Raw genomic sequence first — 17,254 nt, forward strand, 5'->3', positions numbered from 1 at the left:
CTTCAAAGAATGGATTATAACCCTCAATTGCAGGTTTCTGATAACTTTGAAGATTGTGAACAGGAGTTAACTAGGTGAGCTGAACTATTAGAAAACTAATCTTCTTGACTCTTGCCTCTGTACCTAATTCTTCCTGGATGCAGGACAAGAACTCAGGCAAAGGTGCTGCAGCATAAAGTCTGGCCAGAGAAACTGACACTCCAGAGGTTTTGTAACAATATTTTATGTTAAATAATTTATACATATTTCCTATTCTAAGCATTTCAAGTGATTGTAAAAACTCAACTCATGAAAACTTATAGCTGAGATGATGTATCCTGTGATTTTTAACTCAACTTTATACCAATCTAAGTTGATTAGCATTCTTACAAAGTTTAAGAAGTTAAGATTTGCCATATTAAGTATTGTCTTAAGATTTTTAAGAATTGAAAAATTTGGAGCAGTTTTGTTCATTAGTCAATTGGATACTTTAAAAGTCCAGTATGTCAGATTTAAAAATTGCAATTTATAAGTTTTCTTCTTAAAGTTTGTCAAATTGCAAAAGCCTTGCCAAAAATGAATGTTAAAAATTTGGTAGATTATTTGTTCTATGGGTTCTATGGGAAAAAAATTGGTAGATTAATAAATGCCAATAGTGAGCATTGTAAATTGAATTTAAAAGTTTAAGGAAGAGCTATTAATTTAATTTTCTCATAATAATGAATTGAATGTTGTTTTTTAAGTACCATAGTACTTGTTGAATGATCTTTCTGTATGGAAAAGGACATAAAAATGCACATTGGTAACATCAACTCTATTTCAGTGGCGGGATTGTGGGGTGAGCTTATCTCCAGGTTTGGGAAGAATGTGTTGTATCATCTGCCTCTTGTGTGTGTACTACCTGCCATTGCTGCTTGGCCACCAGCATCCACCTTGGTGAGTCCTGTCTCCCTCTAAAAGACTCGAGCTGTGCTGTTCAATCCAGTAGCCCCTAGCTACATGTAGCTATTGTAATGAATTAAAATTAAGTAAAATTAAACATTCTGCTCCTCAGACACCAGTCACATTTCAAGTGCACAATAGTCACAAGTGGCCAGTAGCTAGTTTTGAACAGTGTGGAAAGATTTCTGTCATCACAGAGCATTCTATTATCATGTTGTAAAGCATTCTCTAGCTCTTGCAAACTTGTCAGATCCCTTAAAAGTTCTTAAAAATAATTCATCATTCGAATTTTGCTCAGACTAATTTTTAGGGAAGTCTTTTTCTGGAGGTGTGGACTTGTGATCTCCATAATTCATCCCTTCTACTATGTTAGTTACCTTGAGCTGCTGTAATAAAATACTATAGACTTAGTCGCTAAAAAAAAAATAACTTTCTCACAGTTCTGGAAGCTCAGAAGTCCAAGATCCAGGTGCTGGCCAATTCAGTTTCTAGGTGAACGCTCTCTTCCTGACTTGTTGGTGGCAGCAGCCTTCTCACTATGTGCTCATGTGGTGTCCTTTTTGTGCTTGTAGGGCTTAGGCAGTGGAGAGAAGGAGGAGAGAAAAAGAGGTCTCTCTGTTTTCTCCTTTTCCCGAGACAGGTTCTCGTGTAGCCCAGGCTGGACAGCAATGGCTCACTGCAGCGTCCTCCTGGGCTCAAGCAATCCTCCCACCTCAGCCTCCAGAGTAGCTGGAGCCTCAGATGTGTACCACCACACCCAGTTCATTTTTTAAATTTTTAGAAGTTGGGGGTCTCACTATTTTGTCCAAGCTGGTCTTGAACTCCTGGGCTAAAGCGAGCCTCCTGCCTCAGCCTCTCATAGTGTTGGAATTACAGTCAACAGCTGCAGCACCTGGCTCTATTGTCTTTTTTTTTTTTTTTTTTTTGAGATGGAGTCTCTATCACCCAGGCTAGAGTACAGTGGTGTGATCTCACTGCAACTTCCACCTCCTGGGTTCAAGGGATTCTCCTGCCTCAGCCTCCCAAGTAGCTGGGAGTACAAGCGTGCACCACCACACCTGGCCAATTTTTGTATTTTTAGTAGACATGGGGTTTTACCATGTTGGCCAGGCTGGTCTCAAACTCCCGACCTCAGGCGATCCACCCACCTCGGCCTCCCAAAGTGCTGGGATTACAGGCATGAGCCACCGCACCTGGCCTGTTGTCTCTTTTAATAAGGGCATGAATTTCATCATGAGAGACACATCCTGATGAGTTTGTCTAAATATAATGACTTCCCAAACGCCCCAGCTCCAAGTACCATCACACTGGGGGTTAGGGTTTCAACATATGAATTTTGGGACAGGGAGTCACAATTCAGTCCATAGTACCTACTGTATTAGTTTTCTGGGGCTGCAGTAACAAAGTACCTCAAACTCGTTGGCTTAACAACAGATATTTATCGTCACACAGTCCTGGAAGCTGGAAGTCTGAAATCAAAGTATCATCAGGTTTGATTCCTTCTGAAGGCAATGAGGGATAATCTGTTCCAGGTTTCTCTCCCAGCTTCTGGTATCCCCAGACTCATTGCTTGACTTGAATGGTGATTCTCCCTGTGTCTACTCACCACATTTTCTCTCTATAGGTGTCAGTCTCTGTGTATGACATTTCTCCTTTTTATAAGGACACCCTTTATGTTGGGTTAGAGCCCACTCTTATCTTAACTGATGAAGTGCAAAGACCCTATTTCCAAATAAGGCCACATTCACAGGTACTGATACAGGAGGGGGAAAGTGCTGGGAAGGGAAGGGCATGGTCCCTTTAAATGATATGGAAGTGGGGAAGGGAAGGGCGTGGTCCCCGGCTAGGGCTCCACCCCCAGGCCTGTGCCCAGGGACCACGGTGAGGACAGGCATTTTTGTTTTCCTGCCCAAATGTTGCATTTCCCAAGACCTCCCCTGGCCTGCCACAAGACACGAGTAGCTGGACGTCCAGGGGAGCACACTGGCAGAAGAGCACACAACAAACGTTTGCCTGGCAAAATGAGGCGGAATTTGACTGGGGTGGTTGGAGGAGAGCCTGGGCCACTGAGTGGCTGACTCCAAGGGAAAACTTTCCCACTCCATCCACTTTTGGCTTTGCCCAACTGCTGAGAGCTACCTCCACTTAATAAAACCTTGCACTCTTTCTCTAAGCCCAGGTGTGGTCTGATTTATTCCGGTACAGCAAGGCAAGAACCTGAGATACAGAAAGCCTTCTGTCCTTGGGACAAGGTAGACGGTCTAATTGAGTTGGTTAACACCAGCTGCCTATAAATGGCAAAACTAAAAGAGCACCCTGTAACACACACCCACTGTGGCTTCAGGAGCTGTAAACATTCAACCCTAGACACTGTGGTGGGGTCATGGGGTTGGAGACCCACAACCTGCCCGTCTTAATGTTCCCCTAGAGGTTTGAGCAGCCAGGCACTGAAGAAATTAGCCACACTCCCATCACATGCCATGCGAGCGGGACAAGGGAACTTTTCCCATTTCAGTACTGGCGGTTAGGACTTCAACAACTTTATTTTTGTGGGAATGCATACTTCAACCCATATTATGAGGGTTCCTAGAATGTGGATGGCTGAGGCTGAAGCACTACCTAAGGGCCTGAGGCCAGCCTGCAGTTGGTTTCTGGCTCTCATGAGTTAGCTAACATCTCGGGAGAGAGGAAGACAGGCCTAGGAAGAGCAGAGCCCAGGATTCATTCTTCATTCCACCTCTGCTCTTCGGAATCTCCTTCAGTCTACGTGATGAGCCATCAGACCTCTTGGTGGGAAATGGTGCTGCCGTGCCTAGACCTTTTCGATTGTGCTACCATGCTGAGCTTACTGAGGGACCAGGAAGGCCTGGACTCAGACCATATAGGGTGCCACCCTAGTGGGAATGGAACCTGTCAGTGCTGGGTGAATGTGACCGTCCCATGAGGAGAAGACAGATACTCTTGCCAAGCTGAGCATGGAGACCTGAATGGGACACTCATTATCATGAGGGGATGAAGATCCAGGCTTCCAAAGTTGGTACCACAGGGTGGCTATGGCATGAACAGGGGGTTAGGATGAAGGACCCAGAATCTAACATGCTGGAGAGGTAGGGAAAGGAGTCAGAAATTCAGTCTTGTTAAACCCTAAATATTGCATCTCTCTCTCTCTTTATTTTTTTTTCTGGAGATGGGGGTCTGGCTCTATCATCCAGGCTGGGGTGTAGTGGCATGATCTCTGCTCACTGCAGTCTCCGCCTTCTGGGTTCAAGAGATCCTCCCACCTCAGCTTCCTGAGTAGCTGGGACTACAGGTGCGCGCCACCACTCCCAGCTCATTTTTGTACTTTTTTGTAGAGACACGGTCTCACCATGTTGTCCAGACTGGTCTCGATTTCCTGAGCTTAAGCGATCTGTCGCCTCGGCCTCCCAAGAAGGATTGGGATTACAGGGCCTGAGCCACTGTTACCAGCCAACATTGCATCTAATTTTAGGGTATTCATCTGACTTTCCTGAACACTGCTTCTTGGGTGCTCATTTTAGCAGGCATTTGGCCATAGGTAGATTTAAAGTTTTGGTGGGTTTTGTTGTTGTTGTTGAGACAAAGTGTCACTCTGTTGCCCAGGCTGGAGTGCAGTGGCAAGATCTCAGCTAACTTCAACCTCCATCACCGTGCTTCAAGTGAGTCTCCTGCCTCAGGCTCCCGAGTAGCTGGGATGACAGGTGTGTGCCACCATGCCCTGCTAATTTTTTATATTTTTAGTACAGATGGGGTTTCGCCATGTTGGCCAGGCTGGTCTGGAACTTCTGACCTCAGATGATCTGCCCGCCTCAGCCTCCCAAAGTGCTGGGATTACAGGTGTGAGCCACAACCCCTGGCCAACGTTTTCTGAAAAAGCTATTCTAATCAGGTAGCAAAGATGGGAAGCGGGGTGGCAGGGTGTACTTTTTTCTGCATATTCAGTTGCAGGGTCCCAGACCAGGGAACAATCTTCAATCTCTTACTTTCAATCTCCCTTCATGGAAGTCAGTGCTCAGCCTGGCCATTTACTGTGTGCAGTAGGTGTGATGTAGAAAGCCTCTAAACCTCCATGCGTACCTGCCAGGAACAATATACACAAAGGTGTGTGTGTGTGTGTGTATCTTACGGATTCTTCCACGTAACTATGTGGACATCTAATCCATTGCTTCCAACTCTATATTGTACAGTGACTTCATTTTACCTCCAACTCTCTCAGTGAAGGATATCAGTCAGCCCACACCTTCCTGTCACCTTTATGGGATATGTTTGAGATGATATTTGGAAAATATTCCCAGGAATGGAGTTAAAGCCCCAGTGTGCACTCCCATCAGCAGTGTATGAGGATTCCTGAGTCTCCATATCCACACCAATACTGAGCATTATTCAACTCTCTAATTTGTTAATGCTCTCTTTTAAATGCAAAAGGACACATCACTTTACCTTTCTTTCATTACCAAGTGCTTTGGATTTTCCTGTATCTAAATTTCTTGTTCATTTATTTCATATATATATATATATATATATATATATAATTTTTTTTTTTTTTTTTGAGACGGAGTCTCACACTGTCACCCAGGCTGGAGTGCAATGGTGTGATCTCAGCTCACTGCAACCTCTGCCTCCTGAGTTTAAGTGATTCTCCTGCCTCAGCCTCCCAAGTAGCTGGGATTATAGGCACCCACCACCACGCCCGGCTAATTTTTTGTATTTTTTGTAGAGATGGGGTTTCACAATGTTGGCCAGCATGGTCTCAAACTCCTGATCGGCCCGCCCTGGCCTCCCAAAGCGCTGGGATTACTGGCATGAGCCACCGCGCCCGGCCTCATACATTTTTTATGTGGAGTTTCTGTTTTGTTCTTCTTGGCCTTGTGCATTCTAATTACTCATCCTTTCGTCTGATTCAGACATTTAATTCTCTACCATCCTTACAGCAGTGTCTTAACTTTATCCATGGGATCCTTCATTGAACCGGAATTCTTAATTTTGACACAAACAAATTTATCAATTTCTTTTTTGTGTGTGTGTTTTTTTTTCTGTGTGTGGTTTTTGTTTTTCACATTTCTGAGTATGACCTAGATTTATCCTTTGATAACTTCTTCTCTCTTCCCCATTTTCCTCCACTGGAGGTCAGCTATATGTGTGTGAGAGGGTTAGGTATATGTGGATATATAGAGAAAGTTTAGGTATACATATGTGGAGAGGTCAGATAAATATGTATATATGGGAGAGATATTGGGTGTATATTTTGGGGAGGGGAGGTCAGGTATATGTGGACATATGGGGAGGGGAGACCACAGCTCTCCTGGAGTCACCCTCTTCCTCTTCCCTTCTGGGGAGGTAACGGTGGGGAGCGAGAGGGTGTTCCTCCCTTCTTATTATTAGCCCCTGGGTACTTTAGGGTCTCTAGTGGTTATTTTTCACAGAATTTTAACTGATAACTAATGAACAAATGTTTTCCCCACAGAAATATCTTTACGCCTTTTACAATCATTTTTATTTCCTATGCCATAACTTTATTAATATTTGCCAATTTACTTGGGGTAGGACTTTGAATATTTTGTTTAAATTAAGGGAGGAGACCACCCCTCATATTGTCTTATGCCCAATTTCTGCCTCCAAAGAAAGACAAAGTAAAAACTAAAAGGGAGAAATGAAATCCACAGGCAAACAGCCCGGCACCGCGCCCTGGGTCTGGTTAAAGATCGACCTTTGACCTAACAGGTTATGTTATCTATAGATTCCAGACATTGTATGGAAAGGCATTGTGAAAATCCCTGTGCTGTTCTGTTCTGTTCTGATTACTGGTGCATGCAGCCCCAGTCACGTACCCCTTGCTTGCTCAATCAATCACGACCCTCTCATGCAGACCCCCTTAGAGCTGTAAGCCCTTAAAAGGGACAGGAATTGCTCACTCAGGGAGCTGGTTTTTGGAGACGGAGGTGATTAACGGACGGTCAAGGCAGCCCCTTAGGCGACTTAGGCCTGCCCTGTGGAGCATCCCTACGGGGAACTCCAGCCAGTTTGAGCGACACAGATCTGGAGAGCGCTCCCAGGTAGGCAATTGCCCCGGTGGAACGCCTCACCAGAGCAGCACGTGGCAGGCCCTCGTGGAGGATCAACGCAGTGGCTGAACACCGGGAAGGAACTGGCACTTTGTTGTCAGGGCATATTCCAAAAGCATTAAGGCCTTCCTATCAAAAATCCTTAACCCAGTAACCCGCGGATGGCCCAAATGCATTCAATCTGTAGCGGCAACTGCTTTGCTAACAGAAGAAAGTAAAAAAATAACTTTTACAGGAAACCTCATTGTGAGCACACCTCACCGGTTCAGAAGTATCCTAAGGAAAAAAGAAAAAAGAAGATGATTTAACATTAACCACTGAAAATTCTCTTAACCCGGCAGGTTTCCTAACAGGGGATCTAAATCTTAATTACCATACAAAGCTCTGACCAGACCTAGGAGGAACTCCCTTTAGGACAGGAGGATAGATGGTTCCTCCCAGGTAATTTAAAAAAAAAAAAGCCATCTATACCAATTCTAAGTTAATTTGGACTAAATAAGGTCTTATTAATAGCAAAGGATAATTGAAATCCCAAACTTACAAGGTTTTCAACAAAAGTGAAGTTTGCTAAAAGTTAACAGTTTAACATGTATTATAGTAACTTCTAATCTTGTGGCCTTAGACAGTCTAGTCCACAGACATAAAAGAAGTTCGCTTTGGAAAAGAATGGTTATCATCCTCGGGGAAAAAAAAAAGGAAATAAAGAGGAGGCAGAATTTATATAAAAAAGAATGTTGTATGGAAAATCCTTGTCCTGAGATAAATTAACTAGTTGTTTAAAGAAAGGGATGTTTGCAATAAGTCAGAAAGTTGAGGCATGTCGAAGAATTGTCTGTGAAAGTCATGAAAAAAATGTGTGTTAGAAAAATAAATTTATGCAAGAAATGTTGTATAATTTAAAAGTAATTAGGCCTCCTTCTAAATGTAAAACTATTGAATGAACAGTTTATGTGCAAGGTATGTAAGGAAAGTAAAATATACCTTTGGTAAAAGGATTATGAGGATGCATAAGAATGTGGATTTTTACCTACATTAAAAGGTTACAAAAATTGTTTTGAAGGTTTAAGCAAGTTTTGAAACCTTAATTGTAATGAAAATTCTGTGTCTAAACATATTGGCTAAAGTTAAGGGGTATCATACAGTTTTTCTGTGAACTGAACATTAAAATAAAAACACAACGGGTTTTTCTTAAAGCACTAACCTGTTCTTTAACAAAAATTATAAAAGGTTAAAGAAAAGTCTATAAAAATCTTACCTTATGGTCAGACATTAAAAATCAAATAAATATGTCTACAGAGTTTTATTAAAACTAAGTTTAACATTAATAACACACCAATATAAAGGTGAAATCTAGCTTATCTGGTATAAACATACAAGAAGCGTTGTCAAATATAAAATGGCATTTGACTTTCTTTGGTCTAAAAACTAATAAAAATAGGTGCTAAAGGATATTTCTCAGTAAGAAGGCACCAAGGACTATAAAGTCCACTGCTGATGTCCCCACATTTAAAACAAAAGGTCAACTTCTTAAAAGTTATATACTTGGTTTATCTTCCACTTTCCTTTCCCTCAAAACTAAAAGTCTTTTAGCACATGTACCACCCCTAGAATTTTCAGTAAACCATCACCAGCCTGAAGATCATGTTCTCATCAAAGGGTGGAAAGAAGGAAAACTTGAGCCAGCCTAGGAAGGACCCTACCTTGTGCTGCTAACCACCGAGACTGTTGTTCATACAGTGAAAAAGGGATGGACTCATCACACCCGAGTCAAGAAAGTGCCACCCCCTCCAGAGTCGTGGGCCATAGTCCCAGGGGAAAACCCTACCAAACTAAAGCTAAGAAAAATTTAACTCCTTCATCTATTCTATTACTCTTTCTTCTTCCCTCACTCTATTTCTGACCATCTAGTTATTAACATAACCAAGTCAATTTTGCCTCAAACTATTGAATTTAATGCTTGCCTTGTTATACCCTGTGGGGACTTGCCAAGTCGAAGACATCTCTGTACTTCAGAAAAGTACCTCTGTCCCTCCTGACTCTCCTCAGACTGAGCCTTAGTAAACTGAGACCATTTAATCCAGAGAGATTTCAATAAAGACCCCAGTGTCAACGAGGAGTCTTGCCCCCCGATGTAGAGCTTTTATGCCATAGTTGGTCGAATGTTATGTGGACCACTAAAGAGCAAGGATGGACTGCCCCAACCGGTTTTTGTAATTTCCTAAAATCATACATTCATTTTACTAGAGGATCATAGAAGTTAAAGACTTAAAACAAACTTTGATAATTAAGCAGGATACCAAGATGCAAACGCCCAGTTGGAATGGATCAAATATTCTGTCCACACATTAAACGAAACCAATTGTTATGCTTGTGCACATGGCAGGCCAGAGGGCCAGATTGTCCCCTTTCCACTAAGGTGGTCCTCCTGTTGACCAGGCATGGGCTGCATGGTAACTGTTTTGCAGGATTCTACAGCCTGGAGTAATAAGTCGTGCCAAGCTCTCTCTGCTATATCCCAAAGTCCAGCACCCTGCAGGTCAACCCCTGAGGGCCATCCAGCTTCCATCTCCCAAAACTAAGTTCACTTCTTGTCTCTCATGACAGGGAGGAAACTGAGCATTCCTTGGAGACCTGAAGGGATGCAGTGAGCTTAAGAATTTTCAGGAGCTTCTCAATCAGTCAGCCCTTGTTCATCCCCAAGCAGATGTGTGGTGGTATTGTGGTGGACCTTTACTGGGCACTCTGCCAAATAACTGGAGCGGCACTTGTACTTTAGTCCAATTGGCTATCCCTTTCACCCTGGCATTTCATCAACCAGAGGGAGGAAAAATAAGACATCGTAAAGCAAGAGAAGACCCTTATGTGTCTTTCAACTCTCACATCTATTTAGATGCAACTGGAGTCCCACAGGGAATAGCAGATCAATTTAAAGCCCAAAATCAAATAGCTGCAGGATTTGAGTTAATATTTTGGTGGGTGACAGGTAATAAAAATGTAGATTGGATAAACTACATCTATTACAACCAACAGCAATGAGTTTTTCATGAGTTAAAAGAAAAACTCATGTCGGCCCCAGCCCTGGGGCTACCTGACCTGACAAAACCTTTTACACTCTATGTGTCAGAAAGAGAAAAAATGGCGGTTGGAGTTTTGACCCAGACTGTGGGGCCCTGGCCAAGGCTGGGCCTCCAAACAACTAGATGGAGTTTCTGAGGGTTGACCTCCATGCTTAAGAGCCTTGGCAGCAACAGCCCTGCTAGCACAAGAGGCGGATAAGCTAACTCTTGGACAAAACCTAAACTTAAAGGCCCTCCATGCTGTGGTGACTTTAATAAATACGTCATTGGCTAACAAATGCTAGATTAACCAAGTACCAAAGTTTGCTATGTGAAAATCCCTGCATAACCATTGAAGTTTGCAGCACCCTAAAACCTGCCACCTTGCTCCTGGTATCAGAGAGCCCAGTTGAAAGTGACTGAGTAGAGGTATTGGACTCAGTTAATTCTAGTGGGCCCAACTTCCAAGACCATCCTTGAACATCAGTAGACTGTGAGCTGTACGTGGCAGCTTCGCCAACGCCTGCAAAGTGACTGAAGAAGACAACAAGCCCTGCTCCAGTCACACCCGGAAGCTGACTGGTCCATGCATGGCCGAAACATGAGAAAACTCATCAAGGGACTCATTTTCCTTAAAATTTGGACTTGCACAGTAAAGACTTCAACTAACCTTCCTCAGACTGAGGGCTATTCCCAGTGTATACATCAAGTCACTGAGGTAGGACAAAAAGTTGCTACAGTCTTATTATTTTTATGGTTATTATAAGTGTACAAGGACTCTAAAAATAACTTGTTTGTATAATGCTATTCTATACAAGGTAGGTAGCCCAAGAAATGACCAACCTGATGTGTGTTATGACCCATCTGAGCCTCCCACGACCACAGTTTTTGAAATAAGATTGAGGACTGAGGACTGGTGGGGGTTCATAAACGATACGAGTAAAGTGTTAGCCAAAACAGAAGAAAAAGGAATGCCCAAACAAGTCACCTTGAAATTTGATGCCTGTGCTGTCATTAATAGTAATAAGTTAGAAATAGGATGTGGTTCTGTTCATTAGGAAAGTGGCTATATGGCAGAAAATAAGTACGCTTGTCATGAATTAAGACTGTGGAAATAAATGTAGATACTGGTCTTGTGTCATTTAGGCAACTTGGTTAAAAAATAAAAAGAATCCTGTCCACCTTCAGAAAGGGAAAAGTGGCCCTTCCTGTACCAGTGGTCAGTGTAACCCCTTAGAACTAGTAATAACCAACCCCCTTGATTCTCACTGGAAAAAAGGGGATCGTGTAACCCTAGAAATAGTTGGGGCTGGACTGGATCCTCGAGTAAATATGGTGGTTTGAGGAGAAGTTTATAAATGCTCCCCTGAGCCAGTATTTCAAACCTTCTTATGATGAACTGAATGTGCCAGTACTAGAAATTCCAGGAAAAACAAGAAATTTGTTTTTGCAATTAGCTGAGCATGTAGCCCAGTCTCTCAATGTCACTTCATGTTATGTATGTGGAGGAACTGTAATGGGAGATCAATGGCCATGGGAAGCATGAGAATTAGTACCTACAGACCCAGTTCCTGATAAATTCCCAGCTCAAAAGACTCACCCTGATAACTTCTGGGTCCTAAAAGCCTCAATCATTAGACAATACTGTATAGCAAAAGTGGGGAAGGACTTCACCCTTCCTGTGGGAAGACTCAGCTGCCTTGGGCAAAAACTGTATAATAGTGCTATAAAAACAGCCACCTAGTGGAGTTCAAACCACACTAAGAAAAATCCATTTAGTAAATTCCCAAAGTTGCAAACTGTGTGGACCCACCCAGGGTCCCACTGGGACTGGACAGCCCCCACTGGATTATACTGGATATGTGGGCATAGTATAGCTTATGCCAAATTACCTGACCAGTGGGCAGGTAGTTGTGTTATTGGCACTATTAAACCATCTTTCTTCCTACTGCCCATAAAGACAGGCAAACTCCTGGGCTTCCCTGTATATGCTTCCCGCAAAAAAAAAAAAAAAAAGCATAGCTATAGAAAATTGGAAAAATAATGAATGGCCCCCTGAGAGAATCATACAATATTATGGGCCTGCTACTTGGGCACAAGACGGCTTGTGGGGATACGGGACCCCCATTTACATGCTCAACCGAATCATACGGTTACAAGCTATCTTAGAAATAATTACTAATAAGACCAGCAGAGCCCTGACTACTCTGGCCTGGCAAGAAACTCAGATGCAAAATGCTATCTACCAAAATGGATTGGCTCTCGACTACTTGCTAGCAACTGAAGGAGGGGTCTGTAGGAAATTTAACCTTACTAATTGCTGTCTACACATAGATGATTAAGGGCAAGTAGTTGAAGACATAGTTAGAAATATGACAAAAGTGGCACATGTGCCCATGTAGGTGTGGTATGGATTTGATTCTGGGGCCGTGTTTGAAAAATGGTTGCCAGTGCTAAGAAGATTTAAAACTCTTATAATAGGAGTTATAATATTAATAGAAACCTGCTTACTGCTTCCTTGTTTGCTACCTGTACTTCTCCAAATGATAAAAAGCTTCATCACTACCTTAGCTCACCAAAATGCTTCAGCACAAGTGTACTATATGAATCATTATCAATCTGTCTTTCAAGAAGACATAGGTAGTGAGAATAAAAGTGAGAACTCCCACTAATGAGTGAGATTCTCAAAGGGGGTGAATAAGTGAGGCGACCACCCCTCATATTGTCTTATGCCCAATTTCTGCCTCCAAAGAAAGAAAAAGTAAAAGCTAAAAGGCAGAAATGAAATCCACAGGCAGACAGCCTGGTGTTGCACTCTGGGTCTGGTTAAAGATTGACCCCCGACCTAACCGGTTATGTTATCTATAGATTCCAGACATTGTATGGAAAAACACTGTGAAAATCCCTGTTCTGTTCTGATTACTGGTGCATGCAGCTCCCAGTCACATACCCCCACTTGCTCAGTCGATCATGACCCTCTCACACAGACCCCCTTAGAGTTGCAAGCCCTTAAAAGGGACAGGAATTGCTCACTCAGGGAGCTCGGTTTTTGGAGATGTGAGTCTTGCCAAAGCTCCCAGCTGAATAAAGCCCTTCCTTCTTTAACTCAGTGTCTGAGGGGTTTTGTCTGTGGCTTGTCCTGCTACAAAAATAAGTGTTAAACATGAGTTTTATATTACCTCATAGGTGGAAGAAGACAGGCCAAAAAAGCTGTTTTAACAACAACAAAATGCACAAATATTTATACTAACAAGACAGATATCCATTGCAGTATGACACGAGAAACAAATAAATGAGACAAGCAGTCAATTCAGACATTTTAGGAAGTGATTTTTACAGAACATAGTGACAATTGCTGAGATCTGGTAGCCTTGCAAGATTCCTTTGTTATAATAAAAATAACATTGGCAAAGACCATTTTATGATGCAGACTTCTGCTTTTTTAAAGTTTGGGGGGAAGGGGAAACATTTTTATTCTATAATGCTGAAATTTCATTTTTCTTTTCTCTTTTTTGAGACCAAGTCTTGCTCTCTCACCAAGGCTAGAGTGCAGTGGCGTGATCTCAGTTCACTGCAACCTCCACCTCCCGGGTTCAAGCAATTCTCCTGCCTCAGCCTCCTGAGTAGCTGGGACTACAGGCACCATGCCCGGTTAGGATAACTTTTTTTGTTTTTAGTAGAGATGGGGTTTCACCATGTTGGCCAGAGTAGTCTAGAACTCCTGACCTCAAGTGATCTGCCCGCCTCATCCTCCTGAAGTGCTGAGATTACAGGTGTGAGGTATAGCATCTGGCCTCATGCTGAGATTTCTTTCATTACCAGTTCAAACACCTTTCACTTTTCAAGGCACAAGGAGAGGAATTCCATGCGTTGACACTGGGAGGAAGGGTACAGACCTACTTAAAAGATTCAAAACTTCTATGACAGTAAAAGAAATGTATATCAAGTTCCTTAGGGCTGCTGTAACAAAGTACCATCAACTGGGTGGCTTAGAACAAAAGAAATTTATTCTCTCACAGTTACGTAGGGCAGTTGAGATCAAGGTATTATCAGGGCCAAGATCCCTCTGTAGCCTCTGGGGAAGGATTCTTTCTTGCCTGTTTCCACTTCTAGCAGCTTCCTGTGTTCCGTTTGTGGCAGCATAACTCCAATCTCTGCCTCCATCTCTACCTGGCAATCATCCCTCTGTGTCTGTGAGGACCCCAGTCATTGGTTGGAGGACTCACCCTATTCCACTATAATCTCTTCTTAACCAGTGAACTCACCGTATTCCAGATAAGGTCAGGTTCACAGGTACTGAGGGTTAGGACAGAGTATCTTTTGGGGAGATGCAATTCATCTCATAAGTGGGTGGAAAAGGATGATTAACAAGTGGTATGTGGGGATGTATTGTTTTGCATCTACGTAGCTCTCACCCCATTTCTTTCCACAGCACACATTTGTCACTCTATTCTTTATTAGGTTTACAGAGAAAAGTAGAGCTTCAACCACTTTCCTGGGTTGTGGATACAGCTCTTTTTTTTGAGACAGGGTCTCATTCTGTCACCTAGACTGGTGTGCAGTAGCACTATCATGGCTCACTACAGCCTCAATGTCCCAGGCTTAAGTGATCTTTCCAACCTCCTGAGTGGCTGGGACCACAAGTGTGTGCCACCACACCTGACTAATTTTATTTTTTAATTGTTTTGTGAAGACAGCATCTCCCTATGTTTCCCAAGCTGGTCTTGAATTCCTGGGCTCAAGCCATCCTCCTGCCTCGGCCTCCCAAAGTGCTGGGATTACAGGCAAGAGCCTCCATGCCTGGCCTTCAACTCTTGACCTTATGAACACAGCCCTATACCAGTTCCCTTCATGCATGTGCCTATAAGCTAAACCCTTTCCCAAGTGTACATGAAAATCTGAACCCCAACAAATATGGCCTAATTCTAAATCTGACTTTCCCAGGAGTAATTTATGTCATTTCCAGCTTACCAGCCTTTGTGAGTGTTGAATTTCAGCATTTCTGTTTGCTTGCAGCAGAACGTGGAGCCAGGATGGGGTGGCTCAAGATTAGAGTTTCTTCCTTAACAGTTCAGTCAACTTTTTAATCCTGGATTTATAGCTTCCTACCTGCTCTCTTAAAGGTGAAATGATCTATTCACCTTCAGACCATTTGCCCTCGGGGTCTCACTGAGCAATCTATGGCTTAAGTCTTCTAAGTCTCTTAATGGCCAAATACAATGGACAATTTTCAGGTATATCTGACACCATTTCTCTGCAGCCTTTGGCACCTATAACCACTCCATGGCTTCCAGAATGTGATTGGTCATTTCTTTTTTGTTTATATGACAAGTTTTTATTCTTCTTCTGCCTGTTAAATGCGCCTGACCCCCAGTGTTCTGATTTTCACTATTTTTCTTAAAAAAAAAAGTTTAAATGAAAAAAGTTTCTTATGAAAATATTAAAACATATACAAAAATAGAATAGACATTGATAATAGATCCTAAAATTCCTAGGGAAATTCAGCAGACTGAGAATAGCTAATATAGTCTTCCAAAAAAAGATCAAATTTGAAGTTGAGAAACTTCTTGAATTCAACTTACTACAAAGCTATAGTAATCAAGACAGTGTAGTCCTGACATAAAGATAGGATTATAGTCTGGGTGTGGTGGCTCATGCCTGTAATCCCAGCACTTTGGGAGGCTGAGGTGGGCAGATCACCTGAGGTCAGGAGTTCCAGACCAGCCTGACCAACATGGTGAAACCCCGTCTCCACTAAAAATACAAAAATTAACCAGGCATGGTGGCAGGTACCTGTAATCCCAGCTGCTTGGGAGGCTGAGGCAGGAGAATTGCTTGAACCTGGGAGGAGGAGCCAGTGGCCGGGATTGGGCCACTGCACTCCAACCTGGGCAATAGAGTGAGACTCTGTCAAAAAAAAAAAAAAAAAGATAGGATTATAGATTATAGCATAATGGGATAAAATTGAGACTCCAGAAATAAACTCTCACATTTATGGTAGATTGATTTTTGATAAGGGTGCCAAAACACTTCAATGAAAAAAGAGTCTTCTCAACAAGTGATGGTGGAACAACTGAATAACCACATTTTTGTCCTATCTGGGGCCCTGATTCAAAAACCCAGGCAAAGATGGAGAGAAATCAGAACTCTCATACACTGCTGATAGGAGGATAAAATGCTTACTTTGGAAAAGAATGTGGCAATTCCTCAAAAGGTTAAACAGTGTTACCATATGACCCAGCAAACCCACTTCTAGATATATAACCAAAAGAAATCAAAACATAAGTCCACAAAAAAACTTGTACATAAATGTTTATAACAGCACTATTCCCAATAGCCATAAAGTAGAAAGAAACCAATGTCCATCAGCTGATGAATGAATAAATAAAATATGTTGTGGTATGTCCTTATAATAGATATTATTGGTCCATGAAAAACATACATAAAAACATTATGCTAAATGAAAGAAGCCAGTCACGGCAAAGCAATATATTATATGCCTCTATGTATACTAAATGTTCCAAATAGAAAGAAAGTAGATTAAAGATTGTCTAGGGCTGGGAGGGGAGGAGGAGGAGAATGGAGGAATCTGGGAGGCGATGAATTAAGGGTACTGAATTAGGGGAACATGGTTTCTCTTTGGGGAGATAGAAATGTAAAATTTTGGTAATGGTTGCACATCTCTGTAAATATACTAAAATCCATTAATTTTTGCATTTTATTTTATTTATTTTATTTTTGAGACGGAGTTTCGCTCTTGTTGCCCAGGCTGGAGTGCAATGGCATGATCTCGGCTCACCGCAACCTCCGCCTCCCAGGTTCAAGCGATTCTCCTGTCTCAGCCTCCCGAGTAGCTGGAATTACAGGTGCATGCCACCACACCCAGCTAATTTTTTTTTTTTGAGATGAAGTCTTGCTCTTGTCTCCCATGCTGGAGTTCGATGGCACGATCTTAGCTCACTGCAACCTCCGCCTCCCGGGTTCAAGTGATTCTCCTAATCTCTCTCTAATGAAGCTGGGATTACAGTTGCCTGCTATCACGCCCGGCTAATTTTTGTATTTTTAGTAAAGACGGGGTTTCACCATGTTGGCCAGGCTGGTCTCGAACCCCTGATCTCAGGTGATCTGCCTTCCTCGGCCGCCCAAAGTGCTGGGATTACAAGCGTAAGCCACTGAGCTGGGCCAATTTTTGCATTT

General features: G+C 42.6%; 1 protein-coding gene across 1 annotated transcript in view; it reads left to right on the plus strand.

Annotated features, from left to right (window-relative positions):
• The window catches only part of LOC134810327 (uncharacterized), an 84,563-nt gene that overhangs the window by 48,789 nt on the left and 18,520 nt on the right, over positions 1-17,254 (plus strand). The window lies entirely within an intron of this gene.

The sequence above is a fragment of the Pan troglodytes genome, chromosome 5, assembly GCF_028858775.2.
Source record: "Pan troglodytes isolate AG18354 chromosome 5, NHGRI_mPanTro3-v2.0_pri, whole genome shotgun sequence".
NCBI classification, from domain to species: domain Eukaryota; kingdom Metazoa; phylum Chordata; class Mammalia; order Primates; family Hominidae; genus Pan; species Pan troglodytes.